This window comes from Schistocerca gregaria, chromosome 11 (genome assembly GCF_023897955.1).
Source record: "Schistocerca gregaria isolate iqSchGreg1 chromosome 11, iqSchGreg1.2, whole genome shotgun sequence".
Taxonomy (NCBI): Eukaryota; Metazoa; Arthropoda; class Insecta; order Orthoptera; family Acrididae; genus Schistocerca; species Schistocerca gregaria.
In genome coordinates, this window is record NC_064930.1 from 58,144,443 (window position 1) to 58,166,730 (window position 22,288).

The following is a 22,288-nucleotide window of genomic DNA, read 5'->3' on the forward strand; positions in this document are numbered from 1 at the left end:
CTGTCCAAGTAATCTACTAAATGATCCGGTCTCACGATGACGTTGGTACAAAGCAGCAAAGGTCGCATGATGCTGGATACGGCGATTAGGATATAGTTGTTGATGAACCATCTGTGCAGCTCGTCCGTTGTGGTGCGCTACAACTGAAGATCGTAATACGGTCTCTAACAACTGAAGATCGTAATGCGGCCTCTAACAAGTGAAGAGCGTAATACGGTCTCCACCGGTTTAATAATCCTCATAGGGAAAAATATTTGGTTTCATGTCCCCTACAACATTCCAGAGTTTGTCGGTTTAAATACTTTTCACCCTGTATAGATTAAGGAAACACACCTGACCTCTTAGCAACAAATCCTGAGTTAAAAAGGGCTCTGAGCACTATTGGACTTAACATCTCAGGTCATCAGTCCCATAGAACAACTTAAACCTAACTAACCTAAGGACATCACACACATCCATGCCCGAGGCAGGATTCGAACGTGCGAACGTAGCGGCCGCGCGGTTCCAGACTGAAGCGCCTAGAACCGCTCGGCCACCAACGGCCGGCAATCCTGAGTTAATAACGAACACCAAAACCGCTTCAGGGATTAGTGAACACAGGGTTCTCGTAGCGAGACTCAATATTGTACTCCTCAAATCCTCGAAAAATATACCTCTTCAAAAAAGCAGATAGAAATTCACGTGACGCCTTCCTGAGAGACAATCTCCACTCATTTCAAATTAATAATGTAAGTGTAGACCTGATGTGGCTTAAATTCAAAGAAATACTAGCGTCGGCAATTGAGAGGTTTGTACCAAATAAACTAACAAACGACGGAGCTGCTCCTCCTTGGTACACAAAACGGGTTGGAACACTGTGGCAGAAACAACGAAACAAACATACCAAATTTAAACACACACAAATTCCACAGGATTGGCGATCCTTTACAGAAGCTCGAAACTCAGCGCGGAGTTCAATGTGAGATGCCTATAACAGTTCCCACAGCGAAATTTTGTCCCGATACCTGGCAGAAGATCCAAAGAGATTCTGATCGTATGTGAAGTGTGTTAGCGGCAAGACACAATCAGTGGCTTCTCTGCGCGATAACAATGGAGATGCTATCGAAGACAGTGCTGCCAAAGCAGAGTAACTAAACAGAGCCTTCCGAAATGCCTTCACAAAAGAAGGCGAAGTAAATACACTCCTGGAAATTGAAATAAGGAGACCGTGAATTCATTGTCCCAGGAAAGGGAAACTTTATTGACACATTCCTGGGGTCAGATACATAACATGATCACACTGACAGAACCACAGGCACATAGACACAGGCAACAGAGCATGCACAATGTCGGCACTAGTACAGTGTATAACCACGTTTCGCAGCAATGCAGCCTGCTATTCTCCCTTGGAGACGATCGTAGAGATGCTGGATGTAGTCCTGTGGAACGGCTTGCCATGCCATTTCCACCTGGCGCCTCAGTTGGACCAGCGTTCGTGCTGGACGTGCAGACCGCGTGAGACGACGCTTCATCCAGTCCCAAACATGCTCAATGGGGGACAGATCCGGAGATCTTGCTGGCCAGGGTAGTTGACTTACACCTTCTAGAGCACGTTGGGTGCCACGGGATACATGCGGACGTGCATTGTCCTGTTGGAACAGCAAGTTTCCTTGCCGGTCTAGGAATGGTAGAACGATGGGTTCGCTGACGGTTTGGATTTACCGTGCACTATTCAGTGTCCCCTCGACGATCACCAGAGGTGTACGGCCAGTGTAGGAGATCGCTCCCCACACCATGATGCCGGGTGTTGGCCCTGTGTGCCTCGGTCGTATGCAGTCCTGATTGTGGCGCTCACCTGCACGGCGCCAAACACGCATACGACCATCATTGGCACCGAGGCAGAAGCGACTCTCATCGCTGAAGACGACACGTCTCCATTCGTCCCTCCATTCACGCCTGTCGCGACACCACTGGAGGCAGGCTGCACGATGTTGGGGCGTGAGCGGAAGACGGCCTAACGGTGTGCGGGACCGTAGCCCAGCTTCATGGAGACGGTTGCGAATGGTCCTCGCCGATACCCCAGGAGCAACAGTGTCCCTAATTTGCTGGGAAGTGGCGGTGCGGTCCCCTACGGCAGTGCGTAGGATCCTACGGTCTTGGCGTGCATCCGTGCGTCGCTGCGGTCCGGTCCCAGGTCGACGGTCACGTGCACCTTCCGCCGACCACTGGCGACAACATCGATGTACTGTGGAGACCTCACGCCCCACGTGTTGAGCAATTCGGCGGTACGTCCACCCTGCCTCCCGCATGCCCACTATACGTCCTCGCTCAAAGTCCGTCAACTGCACATACGGCTCACGTCCACGCCGTCGCGGCATGCTACCAGTGTTAAAGACTGCGATGGAGCTCCGTATGCCACGGCAAACTGGCTGACACTGACGGAGTCGGTGCACAAATGCTGCGCAGCTAGCGCCATTCGACGGCCAACACCGCGGTTCCTGGTGTGTCCGCTGTGCCGTGCGTGTGATCATTGCTTGTACAGCCCTCTCGCAGTGTCCGGAGCAAGTATGGTGGGTCTGACACACCGGTGTCAATGTGTTCTTTTTTCCATTTCCAGGAGTGTATTCCAGAATTCGAATCGAGAACAGCTGCCAACATGAGTAACGTAGAAGTAAATATCCTCGGAGTAGTCAAGCAACTCAAATTACGTAATAAAAGCAAGTCTTCTGGTCTAGACTGTACACCAATTAGGTTCCTTTTCGAGTATTAGCTCCATACTTAACAATCATATACAACCGTTCACTCGACAAAAGATCCGTACCCAAAGACTGGAAAGTTGAACAGGTCACTCCAATATTCAAGAAATGTAGTAGGAGTAATCTACTAAATTACAGGCCCATATCGTGAACGTCGATATGTAGCAGGATTTTAGAACATATATTGTGTTCGAACATTACGAATTACCTCGAAGGAAACAGGCTATTGCCCCACACTGAACATGGGTTTAGAAAACATCGTTCCTGTGAAACACAGCTAGCTCTTTATTAACATGAAGTTCTGAGAGCTATTGACAAGGGATTTCAGACCGATTTCGTATTTCTGGAAGCCTTTTGACTCTGTACCACGCAAGTGGCTCGTAGTGAAATTGCGTGCTTATGAAATATCGTCTCAGTTATGTGACTTGATCTGAGATTTCCTGTCAGAGAGGTCACAGATCGTAGTAATTGACGGAAACTCATCGAGTAAAACTGAAGTGATTTCTGGCGTTCCCCAAGGCAGTATTATAGGCCCTTTGCTGTTCTCATCTATATAAACGATTTGGGGGACAATCTGAGCAGCCGTCTTCGGTTGTTTACAGATGACGCTGTCGTTTATCCTCTAATAAAGTCATCAGAAGATCAAAACGATTTAGGACAGATATCTGAACGGTGCGAAAAGTGGAAATTGAACCTAAATAACGAAAAGTGTGAGGTCATCCACATGAGTGCTAAAAGGAACTCGTTAAACTTCGGTTACACGATGAATCAGTCTAATGTAAAAGTCGTAAATTCAATTAAATACCTAGTTATTACAATTATGAAGAACTTAAATTGGAAGGAACACATAGAAAATGTTATGGGGAAGGCTAACCAAAGGCTGCGTTTTATTGGCAGGACACTTAGAAAATGTAACAGACCTACTAAGGAGACTGCCTACAATACGCTTGTCCGTCCTCTTTTAGAATACTGCTGCGCGGTGTGGGATCCCTACCAGATAGGACTGACGGAGTACATCGAAAAAGTTCAAAGAAGATCAGCACGTTTTGTACTATCGCGAAATATGGGAGAGAGTGTCACAGAAATGATACAGGATTTGGGCTGGACATCATTAAAAGAAAGGCGTTTTTCGTTGCGACGGAATATTCTCGCGAATTCCAGTCACCAACTTTCTCCTCCGAATGCGAAAATATTTTGTTTACACCGACCTACATAGGGAGGAATGTTCACCACGGAAAGATATAGGTGTTCATTTTTTCCGCGCGCTATACGAGACTGGAATAGTAGGGAATTCTGAATGTGATTTGCACAGTATCCATGTAGATGTAGATGAACACCAGGGGTCCTATACCACCTTCTTGGGAGAACGACAGATGTTACTTCTGTTTTACTCGATTACTTTCGGTCAGTTAATACGAACTGCGGTTTTTCTGACAGGAAATCACGAAACCAGCCGTACGGCTGAGGCGATACTCCATAGGCACGCAATCTGATTAGAAGACGCTTTAAGCAACGGTCTCAAAAGCATTCTGAAAATCTGGAATTGTGGAATCTATTTGTGATCCCTTGTTGTGTTTCTCAAGAACGATATTTTCTGAATCCAGGCTATTTGTCGTTTTCTTCGAGGTAATTCACAATGTTTGAAGACAGTACATCGCATCCCAGTAAGAAAAGCGACACATGTCGAAAGTGGCATCTTTAGTTCATGTCACTTGAAAAATACCTGTGAGACGGCCCAACGTACGTTAAAAATATAATGGAATTTACTGCCTACAATACATGCATGAAATTTAAAGGAAGGCTATCCTGCTTTAAGGTTAATAGCCTTCACTCTTTAAGTCGAGTTTTCCCAAATATTCACTTAAAGAATTCTCTTTTCTTGCCAGGTTGCGATATATTTTAAAGTCCTACTGCAGTTCCATGTTAGTGGTGTGTGTCTGCAATTCAGCAGATTTCGCCTATTTCCATCCTTGACTAATATGAGTAACTTAATAGTATTTACGTACGGATATTTTGAAGAGCGAGAAGTTGTATATGTTTACTAAGTATAGGGCGACTGCATCAGCATACCCTGAAAGGAACCCGACTGGTATACTATCTGGACAGGTGAACCTGACTTTGTTAAGTGATTTAAACTGCTTTTTTACACCGAGAATATATACTTCCATCTTACTCAACTTATCAGCTATTTTTGATTCGATTTCTGGAGTATTTACTTTGTGTTCTTCGGTGAAGGAATTTCGAAAAGCCCTGTCTAGCATCTCCGTTTTAGTATCACTATCATCGGTAACAGTACCACCGCTGTCGCGGTATGTATTGACTGTGCGCTGCTCCTGGTGAACTTAACATATGACCAGAATCTCTTTGGGTTTACTGCCAGATTTCGTTGTGGAAACTATTAAAAGCATCTGGCATTGAAGTCGGCTTCGGTAAAACATCGCCAATCGTGGAGATTTTGCGTCCTTTTCAATCTGGCACGCTTTTTTAGTTGCTAGCACAACAGTGTACTCACCTTTTTTGTGTACCGTACCGTCTCTTATTAATTCATTTGGCACTATCTCTCAGCTGACACCTGATTAAGTACGTTATGAAAAAAAAAAATTGTGAACAAATAAAAAGTGCGACTTTGAACAAAAATGTAAACCTCTTAGCTTTCGTTATTTTGTACAATGATCTACTTTCTTTGTGAACTGTTATAGTCTTCTCCTGTGACCCTTTCTCTAAATCAGGCTGTTCCAGCTCGTCGGCTCCGCTGTGAGCCACGGAGCGCTCCCTGCTCCAGGGAGCCGTGTCGCTCGCTGTGACCAGTCAAGTGGGCCGCCACGTGGCACGGCTGGCTGAGGCAGGCGGCAGGGCAATCGTTTTGATGTGCCAGCTGGGTCTTACGAAATCGACAACCTCGTACTCTTTGCTGCTAAGACGTGGTGACATGCTACATCAGGAAATACGATGTTCAGGAAATAAATAAACAACCGTGTTACAAGAAATTGCATACTAAATTTATTGGGCCTCTGTAGCTTGACAGTTTCTTTTCATTACAAGATCGGAAATATCAGGCGTCAAACTGTTTGCAGCGTTAATGCGGAGGATGGCCTACATTGTTGCATCCTGAAGAAACGATCGTTAGTTACTTTTACTATTTTCATTGCTGAGAAAACCTGCTCACAACAATACGTAGATCCACCAAACATGCACGTGATCTGATCGGCATTGCTCTGAAGCCTGGGAAATGTTTTTTGCTGTAATGAACGATACCACCGTGGCAAATCCAACGGGTTGTAGTACCTGTCTTTCAACAAAGTTCAATTTTGCAGATCGATACTCTCCAATTGAAGTGAGGATGACAAGTCATCAGAGGAAACTGAAAACAGAATGCTGAACATCTTAAGTTATATTTCCAAACTGGCGAGGTCTCAGAATCGTGTTTCAAACGACGTGATGAGCTGCTTTAACTTTGCTTGGCAATAGCCGAAAGTAGTACCTTCAGGTAGTTTTAAAGAAGCAAGACGATTGAAGAACGTTGAATGTCCATTACTCATCTGCCTCTCAAATAAACGTACCTTTTCCATGAACGCTTTGATCTGGTCGAGCATGTCAACGATTAGCTGCCCTTTGCCCTGCAGTGACAGATTTAAATTATTCAGATGCATACTTATGTCAGCTAGGAACTCCAGGTCTGATATCCATTGTATATCTTTCAGAGAACGCATTTCTTCCCCTTTCATTTCGGGAAAAGGGGATATTTCCTCACGAATGGCAAAGAAAACATCAAGAACATTTTCCCGACTCAGCCGACGAACTGTACTGCGGGGAGGTATATCCCCATACTCCGCTTCCATATCTTTGAGGAATCCTTTGAATTGGCGATGATCCATACTGTGACACCGCACAAAATCCACACACTTCACGACATCTTTTATTACTCCACTTAGTCATAGCTGTCATTGAACACGGATTATTGCGTCAGTTGCAGCTGAATGCGGCCAGGGGGCAGTGAGTTCGCTTTCCCCCTCCACGAGGGCTCCGAGCTGCCGCAGTGAGCGCTCCGGCTCCCTGGAGCTCGGTGCGAACAGCCTGATCTAAATGATTCTCTGGACATTAGTCTTGCAAAAATTAACTTCCTTTGTATGCCTTTTCACATTAATTTATTTTATCTATCAGTGCTGCAAATGTTGTGCGTAATGCGTTGCTGACTATTCTCCAGTTCCCATATCAGTTATTTCCATTTGCTAAGAACTCTCCCTATGAACCGCTACTTTAGATCTTCACGTCTGCCAAAGTTGAGCACACGTCAAAGTAAAGGGTGTATCAAAAAGAATCATCCAATTTAGCACGTCTGTATTTCTGGCACTAATAAACATACACTATGAATTTTGTTTTTTTGCTCAACAGGAAACTCAAGAAGTTGTTTTCATACCTTTTCAAAGGTGCTTGCTATGACCTCCTTGAGGTGCACGGCATATGTCAATGTGGTATTCAAATTGTTCCCACACTGCAGCGAGCATGGCTTCAGTAACAGCTTCCACAGCTGTTGTTATGCAATGTCTCAGTTCATTCATTGTCGCTGGTAACTGTGGCAGATAAACAGAACCTTTTATAAACCTCCACAAGAAATAAGGATATACTGTCATATCCGGCGAAATTGGAGGCCAGTAATGTAAGGCTAAATCATTTCCTCCAATGCGAACGATCCATCGTTCAGTAATCCTTTGATTTAAAAATTCTCACACTTCCAGATCCCAGTGTGGCGGTGCCGCATCCTGCTGGCAAATGAAGTCGTTCGAATCAGTCTCCACAACTACCCAACTGTGTGAAAAGAAATTTCTCACGCATTTCAAAATTGTGCTTCCTATAATAGCGTTCTCAGCAAAGAAAAATGGACCATACACCTTTCCCCATGAAAATGCCCAAAACACATTAAATTTTGGAGAGTCCTTCTCATGTTGTTCAAATTCATATGGTTGTTCCACACCCCATATTCTCACATTATGACGGTTTGCCATTCCATTTAAATGAAATATTGCCTCTTCATTAAACACTAAGCATGGAAGGAAACTGTCATCCTTCATCTTCCCAAGAACTAAATTATAGAACTCCACATGTTGTCGTTTGTGACCTTCACGTAGAGAAAGCTGCAGCTGAATTTTCTACGGTTTCACGTGTAAACGTCGACGGAACACACGCCAGACGGACATCGGCGTCATGTTGCACTCCAGCGCTGCAAGGCGAATGGATTTCTGCGGACTCCTTGTGAAACTACGGCGGATACATTCGACGCCTGTGTCAGACACTCGAGCACAGCCCGGCCATTTGCCTTTACACAAACAGCCTTGTTTTCCCGTCTAATGCTCTGTGCTGTAGGAGGATCCACGCCATAGCTAGTACGAAAATCGTGCTGAACAGTCGTTACTGGCCTGCACTGTGCAAAACGTAGAACACAAAACGCTTTCTGTTATAGGGACACCATATTTATTAAAACTAAACGGGGCGCACAGTGCTGCTACCTAGCGGGAATCGTGTAAAGCTAGAGAGATTACCCGTTCCAAATGTATGATGTTCACCTGTATATATGAAATAACATAACAGTTATAATTCTTTTTTTAAAAAATCGAATGGTTCTTGTTGATAGACGCTGTAATTGAGTGATTTAGCAACTGATTAACTGTTGCATTTACAGACTTTTTGATTTTCCGAAAATGTGATACATCATATTTTATTTATTGTACTCACTTTGTGAGTGTCTTTCAGTAATCAAACAGACAAATTGTTGTACAACAAAAATGCACGCTATCATCATAGGCCGCACCACCCGCTCCTACCGCCTCCATGATTTCTGCCTCACCATTTATGGCTGTCCTGTCTACCTCACTCCTACCCTCAAATACCTTGGCCTCACCTTTGACCACCACCTCACCTGCACTCCCCATCTCCTTACCATCCAAAACAAAGATCACAACCGCCTCTCCCTCCTGAAACTCCTGTCTGGCCAGACATGGGGTCTGCATCCTTCCACCATCCTTCACACCTACAAATCCTTGATCCACCCCAACCTCTGTTATGCCAGCGTAGCTTGGATTTCCGCCCCTCCCGGGTCCTATAAAGCCCTCCAAATCCTCGAACGCCAGCTGCTCCGCCTCGCCTTCCGTGGCCACCTTCCGTCCCCCATGCACATCCTCTACGACCTCGTCCGCTTCCCCCACCTTCTCCTTTTCCTTGAACACATCCGCACACTCTATATTGTCTGCCACCTTGATCCCCCTCACCCCCTGGTGTCTCCCTTCCTCTCCACTCCCAACCAGTTGCTGCGCCTTTACCGTTGTGTCCCACCCTCTCTCCATCTCCTTTCCCTACGCAACTTCCACCGTCTACCCGTCCCGTATGATGAGCTTCGCCCTGACATCTACCCTTCCTACCAACTCCAACCCAATCTTCCTGTCTCCTCCTCAGGGTTCCCTTCCCTCCCCCTCCCTTCTCCTGAGCGGCTTCCCCCCTCCCTCTCTTGTGTCGCCTTTCTGTGTCTCTGCACTCCCTCCTGCCCTGTCTTCCCTCTTCCTCTCCCACCCCCAAGTGTCACCTGCCTCTTTGTGTACGCACTGACGCCCCTCCTCTCTTCATCCCGCCGCTTCCCCTGCTGCACCTTGCTCTCCCCTCCTCTCCCATCCTTTCTGACCTTTCCCTCGGCAGGTCCCACCTGGCAGTTTTATTCTTCATCGTGTGTGCTCCAAGTGGATTTTAAGTGTGTTGTCCTGGAGTGTTTTTACTACTGTGGCCGACTTTTAACGTGTGTGTGCGCCTTCAGTGTCTTCTTTGTGTTTTAAGAATCCCCAACTGTGCTTTTTTTAACTTTATGTCTACATTTTTAATTGTCTCTCCATGAACGTCTCCATGTCCAGTGTATTTTTACCTCCATTATCTCCCCTTACTCTGTCTTATGTCCCCCTTTTTTATCGCCTTATATATAACATTTTATTCTTGTATTAGCTGTCATGTCACTTGGCTGAAGAGCGACAGATTGTGCCGCTGACAGTCGTCCCTGCCCCTATGGGGCATGGGAATGAAATCACAATAAAGAAAAAACAAACAAAAAAGCTAAAGTTGTACTTTTTTCTTTACCTCTTCGTAGTCATTGGGCATGATGCTGCGCGAAGTTTCTTTCATTGAGCCAAACAGACAAAAATCCGAAGAAACAACGTCAGGGCTGTAAGTAGGATGATGTAGGAGCTACAACCTGCTCTGACCTTCAAGCCACGGTTCGCCTGTACGAGTTTGAGCATAGTCCTGTAGAAGAAACAGGACACCTTTCCTTTGCAGTCCTGGACATTTCCTCCCTTCGTCATGGGCTTGACTTTTTACTTAGTTGCAGCTCAGTATGAAAGGCTGTTGATGATGTGTTAGTGAAAAAAAAAAAGTTCACTCCAGAAGATTATCAACATGAAACATGACGTAATAGCCGATGGCTGCGTTTGTAATTCAGGGTGTTTCGATTCCATGCTTTGACGCTTAGCTGGTGGCTTAGAATGATGCATCAAGTTTTTGTAGCAGGTGAAAATTCTGTTCAATAGTGCAATCACCTTAGCTACTGCAAAGGATTTCCGAACTTGTCTCAGAGGCAAAGTTTGTGTCCCTTGTGATGAATGGTAAGCTCTCTGGGAACCCAGCGTGCAAAAGTTTTCTTCTTCCGTGTGGTGTAGTATATAAATAATGTCGTGTGACTAGGGCCTCCCGTCGGGTAGACCGTTCGCCGGGTGCAAGTCTTTCGATTTGAGGCTAATTCGGCGACTTGCATGTCGATGGGGATGAAATGATGATGATGGAGACACAACACCCAGTCTCTGAGCGGGGAAAATCTCCGACCCAGACGGGAATCGAACCCGAGCCCTTAGGATTGACATTCTGTTTCGCTAACCACACAGCTACTGGGGACGGACAGTGGTGCAGTGAGCTGTGCCAACACTAACTCGCGTTTTTCAGCTGACTGTTTAACTGTGAGTTGTCGGTCAATCAGTAAGAGCTGACAGCGCTGAGTCTGACGCTGGTGTCACACGCCTGGAGCTGTGGAGTTGGTCACACGTTGAAGGCCTCTTTTGAATTTTCCCACCCACGCGTAAATACTCGTACGGTTCAAACAACTACTGCCGTACTACTTGATCACCCAAGAGCATATTTCCGTTGGCTGTACACTTTACCAAATCCTTCACATCAAACATTTTTGCATGAATGTACACAGCAGGAGGTAAAATTATTGCTTTCAGGGTTCCATGCCTCAGTCTGTAGAAATGGAACCCCGACAGAATCGCTTTGCTGTCCACCTGTCTATCTCTCTCCGTGTATCTGTAAGTCCCTGCATTGGAAACGGTCGAATATTGGGAATAGTTCGTGTAGTCGGAAGTTTTTGTACAGTGTGTTTCTCCTCAATAGTCCTGAAACAACTGCCTCTAGCGAAAACATAACCCAGCACAAAAATTAACTACATTCAATTTCCCTCAAAAATGTCTTGTTCATTTCTTTCTGTAGCAGTAATAGTTCACACATCATAGAGGACTATAGTGTATGAAAAATCGCACCTGGTTTTTGAAGGGTAGGTAGAACATTGCAGGTTGCATAAAATGACATCGGTAGGGGCAGCTAAATCAATCTTTTCGGAGAACGTGGATCGCATCACTCTTACCTGCCCTGTGTTGCTGCACAAAACTGCTAATCAATTGCAACTCCAAGCATGCAGTGGACTTCATGTCAGCCTGGTGTTTGTTGTACATCTGCAGTACTAACAACCAGCCGTGTGCTTACAGCCAGCTGGGGCTTTCTTTTGAGATGCGGCACATATACAAGTGTACCAATATTATCATACGTGTCACGTTCGAGTAAATGGTGGAGTCATAGTGAGTGATGTCTGTTTCAGGTTCTTTGCCGATTTGAAGGTGAGGCACTGGGAAGGCAAGAAATTACGAGAGAAAGGAAGCAATACTGAAAGAGTTGGCGGAAAAGGAAAAACTGGAAGGCAAGTCCTGATGAAGACGCCAGCGCACCACGAAGATGCAGACAATGGGTCATATGGGTCAGTAATCGTGCTGATGGCACAGTGCACATCCAATGTAGGTAGGCTTTGTGCCAAGCTGTTCGTCTGCTTAGTAATTACTTGTAATGGCAAAAAAGGGTTCTGTATCTGTGAGAGAAGAATCTGAAGCAAAGTGAATCAGACAACTGTGTGGTCAATGATAAATTGTTTCAAACACCATTAATTGTGAACACCGTTTTGTAATTGTAATTAATATCCACTCTACAATAAATGTTAACGTTAGAAGCAATATTATTACTTGGAGAACACTTCCTGGAGTTTCTTATGGTTGATGTCAGACACAAACTGTCACCCATGACCATATTCATTTTCCTGGTCCACTGAAACCTGATCATGGCACTAGGACCTTGCTGTGGTTTAATTTATTATGATTCTACATTTAACAGTTAACCAAGGAACTGTATATGGCCATGACACCAGCAACTCCATGGTCTGTTATTTTTTCAGTGTTATTAAGCCAGTACATTTTACGAATCTACTGATGGCTATTCACAGACTTAAACACAAAAAATGAGCTGATTATTAAGTTGCTAGGCAATTGCGCAAACTTTTGTGCTCAACTAGAATGATACCGATATTATTTTCAACCTGACAGTATCATTTTTGCTCTCCATTCTTTCCTTTTCTACAAGTATTTTTGGAGGAACATTAATTCTTGAAGAAAGGCAAATAGCTCTCTTCAAATTGATTAGTTTATACATTTTTTGTTAATGGAGAGACCAGTAAGATATGACAAATTTTTGAGAAGTAGAGCTTTTTGTAACAGTGTGTTTCACTGGTATAGATTATATTTACAATTTACAACAAAAGTTCGGATTACTTCTTGTTAAGTATAAAAAATAAACCATCTTTTTGTACTGAATCGAACTCAAAAATTTCATTTCAAATGTACTGAAATCTGTTGTTCACATTTGAATCTCTATGCAAACACTTTCATGTAAACTACATACATAACTATTATTGGTAAAAATAGTGTTTCAAAACTACTGTAACTCTAATGTGGAAAACTCTTCTGAACAGGAACAGAATTTATGACAGTTATTTTGAATAGCAAGAAGAAGAAAATGGGTTACCGAATTTATAGTAATGAAGAGACTGGTAATAGTGTTGATAGATTTGTGGTGATACCACCAGCCTTTACCACTACTGTGCATTACTAAGAAGCGTTTATGTGTGGATAGTCAATTTGGTGTTTAGCCAACTCGGTTCATTTTAAACTTAAAGCAATGTTTCTACATCTACATCTACATCTACATGACTACTCTGCAATTCACATTTAAGTGCTTGGCAGAGGGTTCATTGAACCACAATCATACTATCTCTCTACTATTCCACTCCCGAACAGCGAGCGGGAAAAACGAACACCTAAACCTTTCTGTTCGAGCTCTGATTTCTCTTATTTTATTTTGATTATCATTCCTACCTATGTAGGTTGGGCTCAACAAAATATTTTCGCATTCGGAAGAGATAGTTGGTGACTGAAATTTCGTAAAAAGGTCTCGCCGCGACGAAAAACGTCTATGCTGTAATGACTTCCATCCCAACTCGTGTATCATATCTGCCACACTCTCTCCCCTATAACGCGATAATACAAAACGAGCTGCCCTTTTTTGCACCCTTTCGATGTCCTCCGTCAATCCCATCTGGTAAGGATCCCACACCGCGCAGCAATATTCTAACAGAGGACGAACGAGTGTAGTGTAAGCTGTCTCTTTAGTGGACTTGTTGCATCTTCTAAGTGTCCTGCCAATGAAACGCAACCTTTGGCTCGCCTTCCCGACAATATTATCTATGTGGTCCTTCCAACTGAAGTTGTTCGTAATTTTAACACCCAGGTACTTAGTTGAATTGACAGCCTTGAGAATTGTACTATTTATCAAGTAATCGAATTCCAACGGATTTCTTTTGGAACTCATGTGGATCATCTCACACTTTTCGTTATTTAGCGTCAACTGCCACCTGACACGCCATACAGCAATCTTTTCTAAATCGCTTTGCAGCTGATACTGGTCTTCGGATGACCTTACTAGACGGTAAATTACAGCATCATCTGCGAACAGTCTAAGAGAACTGCTCAGATTGTCACCCAGGTCATTTATATAGATCAGGAACAGTAGAGGTCCCAGGACGCTTCCCTGGGGAACACCTGATATCACTTCAGTTTTACTCGATGATTTGCCGTCTATTACTACGAACTGCGACCTTCCTGACAGGAAATCACGAATCCAGTCGCACAACTGAGACGATACCCCATAGCTCCGCAGCTTGATTAGAAGTCGCATGTGAGGAACGGTGTCAAAAGCTTTCCGGAAATCTAGAAATACGGAATCAACTTGAGATCCCCTGTCGATAGCGGCCATTACTTCGTGCGAATAAAGAGCTAGCTGCGTTGCACAAGAGCGATGTTTTCTGAAGCCATGCTGATTACGTGTCAATAGATTGTTCCCTTCGAGGTGATTCATAATGTTTGAATACAGTATATGCTCCAAAACCTTACTGCAAACCGACGTCAATGATATAGGTCTGTAGTTAAATGGATTACTCCTACTACCCTTCTTGAACACTGGTGCGACCTGCGCAATTTTCCAATCTGTAGGTACAGATCTATCGGTGAGCGAGCGGTTGTATATGAGTGCTAAGTAGGGAGCTTCGCAACCCCTAAGGTACCTACTTCTAAGAAACTCATGCTAGCAGATGTTCGTGTTTCAAATTATGGAATATTCCATTCGTCTTCCCTGGTGAAGGAATTTCGGAAAACTGCGTTCAATAACTCCGCTTTAGCAGCACAGTCGTCGATAACAGTACCATCGGCACTGCGCAGCGAAGGTATTGACTGCGTCTTGCTGCTTGTGTACTTTACATACGACCAGAATTTCTTCGGATTTTCTACCAAATTTCGAGACAATGTTTCGTTGTGAAACCTATTAAAGGCATCTCGCATCGAAGTACGTGCCAAATTTCGCGCGTCTGTAAATTTTAGCCCATCTTCAGGATTTCGCGTTCTTCTGAACATCGCATGCTTTTTCCGTTGCCTCTGCAACAGCGTTCGGACCTTTTTTGTGTACCACGGGGGATCCGTTCCATCTCTTATCTTTGAATTTGAGCCACATCTCGTCTACATTTGCATAGTCAGTTCGGAAGGAATGGAAATTGTCTTTTAGGAAGGCTTCTAGTGACACTTTATCCGCTTTTTTAAATAAAATTATTTTGCGTTTGTTTCTGATGGATTTGGAAGAAATGGTATTGAGCCTAGCTACAATGACCTTGTGATCACTAATCCCTGTATCAGTCATGATGCTCTCTATCAGCTCTGGATTGTTTGTGGCCAAGAGGTCAAGTGTGTTTTCGCAACCATTTACAATTCGCGTGGATTCGTGGACTAACTGCTCGAAATAATTTTCGGAGAAAGCATTTAGGACAATCTCGGAAGACGTTTTCTGCCTACCACCGGTTTTGAACAAGTATTTTTGCCAACATACCGAGGGTAGGTTGAAGTCCCCACCAACTATAACCGTATGAGTGGGGTATTTATTTGTTACGAGACTCAAACTTTCTCTGAACTGTTCCGCAACTGTATCATTGGAGTCTGGGGGTCGGTAGAAGGAGCCAATTATTAACTTAATTCGGCTGTTAAGTATAACCTCCACCGACACCAATTCGCACGGAGTATCTACTTCGACTTCACTACAAGATAAACCACTACTGACAGACACAAACACTCCACCACCAATTCTGCCTAATCTATCTTTCCTGAACACCGTCTGAGACTTCGTAAAAATTTCTGCAGAACTTATTTCAGGCTTTAGCCAGCTTTCTGTACCTATAACGATATCAGCTTCTGTGCATTCTATTAGCGCTTGTAGCTCAGGGACTTTTCCAGCGCAACTACAACAATTTACAACTATAATTCCGACTGTTCCTTGATCCAAGCACGTCCTGTAATTGCCCAGCACCCTTTGACATTGCAGCCCTTCCCGCACTTTCCCGAGGCCTTCTAACCTAAAAAACCGCCCAGTCCACGCCACACAGCCTCCGCTACCCGTGTAGCAGCCAGCTGAGTGTGGTGAACTCCTTACCTATTCAGCGGAACCCGAAACCCCACCACCCTATGGCGCAAATCAAGGAATCTGCAGCCAATACGGTCGCAAAACCGTCTGAGCCTCTGATGCAGACCCTCCACCCGGCTCTGCACCAAAGGTCCGCAGTCGGTTCTGTCAGCGATGCTGCAGATGGTGAGCTCTGCCTTCATCTCGTAAGCAAGACCGGCAGCCTTCACCAAATCAGATAGCCGCTGGAATCCAGAGAGAATTTCCTCAGATCCAAAGCGACACACGTCATTAGTGCCGACATGTGCCACCACCTGCAGCTGGCTGCACCCTGTGCTCTTCATGGCATCCGGAAGGACCCTTTCCACATCAGGAATGACTCCTCCCGGAATGCACACGGAGTGCACACTGGATTTCTTCCCCTCCTTAGCCGCCGTATCCCTAAGGGGCCCCATTACGAGCCTAACATTGGAGCTCTGTATCACAACAAATTTGACTGACAGTTCTTCTCTCTTAGATTTTGCTTAGTTTTTTTATGTCAGATTTAATTTTGGGTAAAACCTTATATCTTCCTGATAAATGCTTATGAACTGTTTGAAATGAGGGAATAGTAAACTGTAACAAATATCAAAATGCTTTTTATGTGCCAATATTATATATATTACCTAACTGAAGTTTGGATTACTTTTTTCTGAAATGAATGAAAATAAATTATTTCTACAAAGGTGAATCTACTCCAAGTGTTTTATTTAAAATAAAGTTGATCTTTGCTTGTGTATGACTTTCCTATCTAGCTGCTACTATTAAGTTTAGTATAAAGAAGAATTACCCTCACAACATGACCAACAAGAATGTTTTACGTATATTACTAATCAGTGAAATATCAGATATTTTATTTCCATTAAATTTAACTGATTTAACAATGACCGCCAAGCAATGCAGTCTTGAAACTAATTTTTAAAATCTTTCGTTTTTATTTTACACACAACACTTTTCTCATACAATATTACAGTGCAAAAAAATATCCTCTTGTGCATTAATTTGTACTTTATAGTTCTAATAATGTAAAAGAAAAAATGCTATGGCATTTATTCTTTTACATAAGAAAAGGTATAGGTTAAAAAATACAGTCATTAAGGCTATCAAGACAAAAATATTGACTACAGCCTTGAAAGAAATATTGTCACAACCATAGGCTGTTAAACTTTACGCATTTCTCCAGAGAACTAATACATGCTGCTGCAACAATTACAGCAACATTTATGGTGATGCAATGCTAAAAATAAACGAATATTGATTATATCGAAGTCGAAAACGGTGTAATACATTAGACACTAATAAAAAGGAATGATAGTTAATTCTCACTGTATTTAGACGTGGACAAACATATAGTATACTTAGGGATACATTTAATAGAACAAAAAAAAGAGAGAAATGACCTCCATCCTGATATACCTGTTTCATCAGTTTGAGGTGGCATTTTTTCATCTTGTTTATGAGTTGCAATGCAGAAATGATGATATGTTGTTTATTAACTGAAATTCTTTACTCAAACTTTGCAATTTAAGACACACTGGTAACAAATGTATATTCTAATCCTAAAATACATAGTTCCCCAATATAACCACAGTTTTTGCACAATGCATCCTGCAACCACAACACAGAAAGAATTCAGTGCTATGATTAATAGAGATTTGATTAAATACAGGGAATGCAGCCTGTGAAATAACTAGTAAGTTCTTTTTTGTTGGACTTTGCTTCTTTGGCGTTAGCAGTTCATATTTTCCAATATTATAAATTTTTCTGTTCTAAATCATTTTTTTAAATTGTATAATGAAATTAGATCCACAAAATCTCTTCCATCAAGCAAAGTCTTTTCTTTCACAATTCAAGAACACAACAGCCATTGATTATAATACACCGAAAAACTCATTGTATCAGTCAAACACTTTCTCTTAAACAAAAACTAGTAGATCAAAATATTAAAAGTGCACTATAATAATATATGCTATGAGACAATAGAAAAACTGAAGTAGAAGCAAAAAACCTACAATTTTCATAGTGCTAATTTCATAGATCAGGTTTGACTGGAAGTTTAATTCAAGCATGGCAGGAAGCCTTATTTCTAATACTGTGAGACAATTATATTTGAAATTTGTTGCAATGCTTCAGTATTTATATGATATTTTTCTTTCTTTTTACCATCCATTATCATTGCAATCTGCAATCAGTGAAATAAATTAACATATAGCCCACTTTCTCTTGTAAACAGTTGTCTGAAACATTGAGGCTTTAGTAGATAAGAACAAAAAGTTTTGGGCAATTAGCTAGGAGTATGTTACACTACCAAATCTGGTGAAAAATAGCATGTAACAAATTTTCATTGAAACTTACTCATTGTATTATAATGATGAGAGGTAAACATTGGTACCAAGTCTCAAAGAATACTTGTGAAATTTAATTATTTATATAAAGTGTGTGTTCCAGCACGCTTCTGGATTGCATGGAGAAATTTCAGTATGTGAGAGACATATTACTAAAGAGAGAACTGGTGTGGTGGTAAGATACTCCTAGCAATTGTGGCGGCACAAATCTGGAACACATAAAAACAATAAAAAACGAATATATTAGTCTCAATCCAAAGTATTCTGTTATTAGGCCGATTCTTGACAGTCGTGATGACATTTGACTAATAGGAGTTATGGTGAGAGTTGAGGGAAGGAAGGGGATGACATGTGTAGTGTGGGCAGTTTGGATGTGGAGTAATTTCAACACATTACACCCAAATCTGGAGATGCACTGGGAGAACCATCCTCCTTGCATCTCTACATGAGGTGTGTAAGTGATGGAAGATTATTGTACAACCTACCATGGATTCTGGGGTGGTTGGCTAATGGGTGACAGTCCTGATAACATTTCAGCCCTACTGGTTGGGTGTGAAGAAGGAACAGGGTCACTTAAAAATATGTAACTGGGCAACAATGAATAATCAGCTAAGAACTAGTTGTTGGCAGATCGTTTCGGAATTTCATTTCTCATCCATTATCATAGTTTCAAAGCGCCAGAAGATAGTTCAAATGGTTCAAATGGCTCTGAGCACTATGGGACTTAACTTCTGAGGTTATCAGTCCCCTAGAACTTAGAACTACTTAAACCTAACTAATCTAAGGACATCACACACATCCATGCCCGAGGCAGGATTCGAACCTGCGACCGTAGTGGTCGTGCAGTTCCAGGCTCTAGCGCCTACAACCGCTCGGCCACCCTGGCCGGCGCCAGAAGGTAGTGTCGCATATTTTTTACGAAATGAACGAAAGTCAAGTTCTGCTGGGAGCAGTATCTTCACAAACTGGGGGAAGCAGCAGAAGTGAAGCTTCAGACGTCTCAAAGGCTTCAGACTGTGTGAATCATGAAATTCTTCTAGATAAGCTTAAGTACTGTGGTATGAATGGGACAGTGCACAAATTGTGTAATTCATATTTAACTGGAAGAATGCAGACGGTTAAAATTAACAGTACAGATAGTGTTCAAAAATCAGCAGATTGCCCTAACTTTGGACATATCAAGAATGGTGTCCCACAGGGTTCGGTCTTGCATCCCTTATTGTTCTTAATATACATTAATGACTTGCCATCTATATTTATGAAGGTGAAAATCTAGTTCTTTTGTTGATGATACAAATGTAGTAATCACAACCAACAAGCAAAAATCAGCTGAGAAAATTGCAAATAATGTATTTCAGAAAATTGTCAAGTGATTCTCTGCAAATGTACTCTCACTAAATTACGAGGAAACACAGTTTATAGAATTCTGTACAGTAAATGGCATAAACATCATTGATAAATATAGACTATGAACAGAAGTCTGCTGCTAAGACAGAATATTCAAAATTTCTGCGTGTGTACATTGATGAGAAATTGAACTGGAGGAAACACATCGATGAGCTATTGAAACAGGTTCAGCTACTTATGCTATTAGGGTTATTGCAAATTTTGGTGATAAACGTATCAGTAAATCAGCCTACTATGCCTATTTTCATTCACTGCTTTCATATGGCATCATATTTTGGGGCAATTAGCCATTAAGAGAGAAACTATTCATTGCACGAAAGCATGTAATCAGAATAACAGGTGGAGCCCACCCAAGATCACCTTGCAGCCATTTATTTAAGGAACTCGGGATATTCACAGTACCTTCGCAATACATATATATTCACTTATGTAATTTGTCATTAAACACATCTCAGATAAAAAATAACAACAAAGTGCATAGCTACAACACTAGAAAAAAAGCTGGCAGCAGGCTACCGTGACGCACACACAGGCAGCCTGAGGTACCCAGCAGCACCCGCAACCACTGCAGAGGCTGGGCGATTACTTATTTTATTTTCACAGATATAAATACAACAGAGTACTTACGTTCTACAACGAGTCTCCGAGATCTGCTTTGACAGGACCATCATTAGAAAATGAAAAAACAATATATTGATATCTCTAATAACATTAGGCCATTTTGCAGATCTAAAAAATCGGGAGAAGATCATTTAAGTAGGACTATAACTCAGATCATTAAACACAAACACGTGATAATCAGTTTTCACTTTTACGTCATATTTAGTGTCGGGTATTTCTTTTCTATTTTTTTTTTCATTTTTGTTTTCTCTTACAAGATATAATTTCAAATTCCTTTAACATTACTCTGATTTGTAATTCAACAGTTTTTCCTGATTTCAGTTGTAATGCAAGAAGGTTGATTTACCAGTTGATACATATTTTTTGTAAACAGCGTTGGTTTTCTATTTTGTTATAATGGCACAGTCGGAGAAGAAAACGAAAGCAAAAGCGACGACCGTCTTAGAGCAATAGACTGACCGTGAGGAAATCGTTCCAGAAAACGAACGCGGTTAATGGGTACGTCGATATGAAATGAGAAGCTTTCAGAATTCGGTATTGGTCTGTGGAACGGAAAAAAAGCTCTTCATCAGTTTAGAGGTAGAAGAAGCCCTTAGGCGACGACCTGAGGAAACACCAGAAAGACGGCTGTGGGAACCTAAAAAATGATCAACCTCTCCCTCCAGATGTGTCCGAGCGCACCTTAAAGATCGGGGACACTTCGAAAAGGCCCTCGCCTGCTTGGAGCAAAAACAAGAATGCTGTTGAACTACCCCCTCACCGCCCCACCCTTGGTTCGCCCTGATATCTTCGTTGTAGGGGCAGTCTGATCAGTAACATACCTCGAGGGTTGGGTTAGGGTGAAAAGTGATGATCCGGTTGAGAGTCGATGAATGCAGATGGACCCATAGTATGCAGATGTGGTAGCAGATGGACCCATAGTTAACCTCCATAGTTAAATACGCACAACGCACTCCTCATCATAGAAAATAGAACTGCAGGGTAAATTCGGAAAATGTACATTAGATAAGGACAAGTTTCCGACGAGTATTTTGATATACATTACAGGCATATACAGTACATAAACCAAGGCAAATGCAAAGGGGTGGGCGTTCACTACTTAACTTACAGATACTTCTTTCAACACTACAATATGCGTGTAAACATTTGAGTGTGTCTCGAAATATCGCAGTTCGGCTTTTAACTGGAATATCTGTACTTCTCTGTCTTTCCATTTGCATATGATCAATGTATAACCGAATCTTGATCAAGAATTACTTGGCAGAAAATTTAGGGCTACGGGACATTAACAAGGAAAGAGTGGAAATTTCATAATGCTGGCAGAGTTTACATTCACTTATCATCCGTTTGAGAAACACATAACGAGTTGAAAGACAATGCGAAGAAATAATCAGTTTACACACTTTACAGGCGACAAAATGTGTCTTCCGATGCACTGAGTCGAGTCACCTGGCTAGAAATAGCAGTTAGCACTAGGAATTGCGGTTATGACTAAAGCAATCGCTTGTCGGGTATACCGTTACCTTTCATCTCCAGTTTAACCTGACAGATAAAACCGCTCGAAAGAACCGATATCTGAAATAAATGATTTTCGGTTTGTTACTGCTGCCATTTAGCGCAATAAACGTAGACAATGAATAAAGATGGTAAAATTCTAAGACTCTCTTTTGCATTATTCGCTCCAAGGTACATATAATTAATTTATCAAATTAAACAGGTAAATAAAAGAATACTTAGTCCATCCAGCGTTCGCTACTTTTCTCCAAAAGTAAGGAGCGGTTGACTACTACAAAAACTCATGTTTTCCCCTACTGATTATAATTTTTACAAATCTCTGTCCAGAAATCGCGTTGCAATTGAAGATCATACATTCAATATTTTGGAGTCAGTACTAAAGACTGAAAACTGAACGTGGAGAACTCTCTTTTTCGTTTTAAGCTCCACGAGCTTCGAGCAGATAAAAGCATATTATATTGACACAGAGGGCGGATCAAGACTCTCTATTTCTTCTGTAAACTT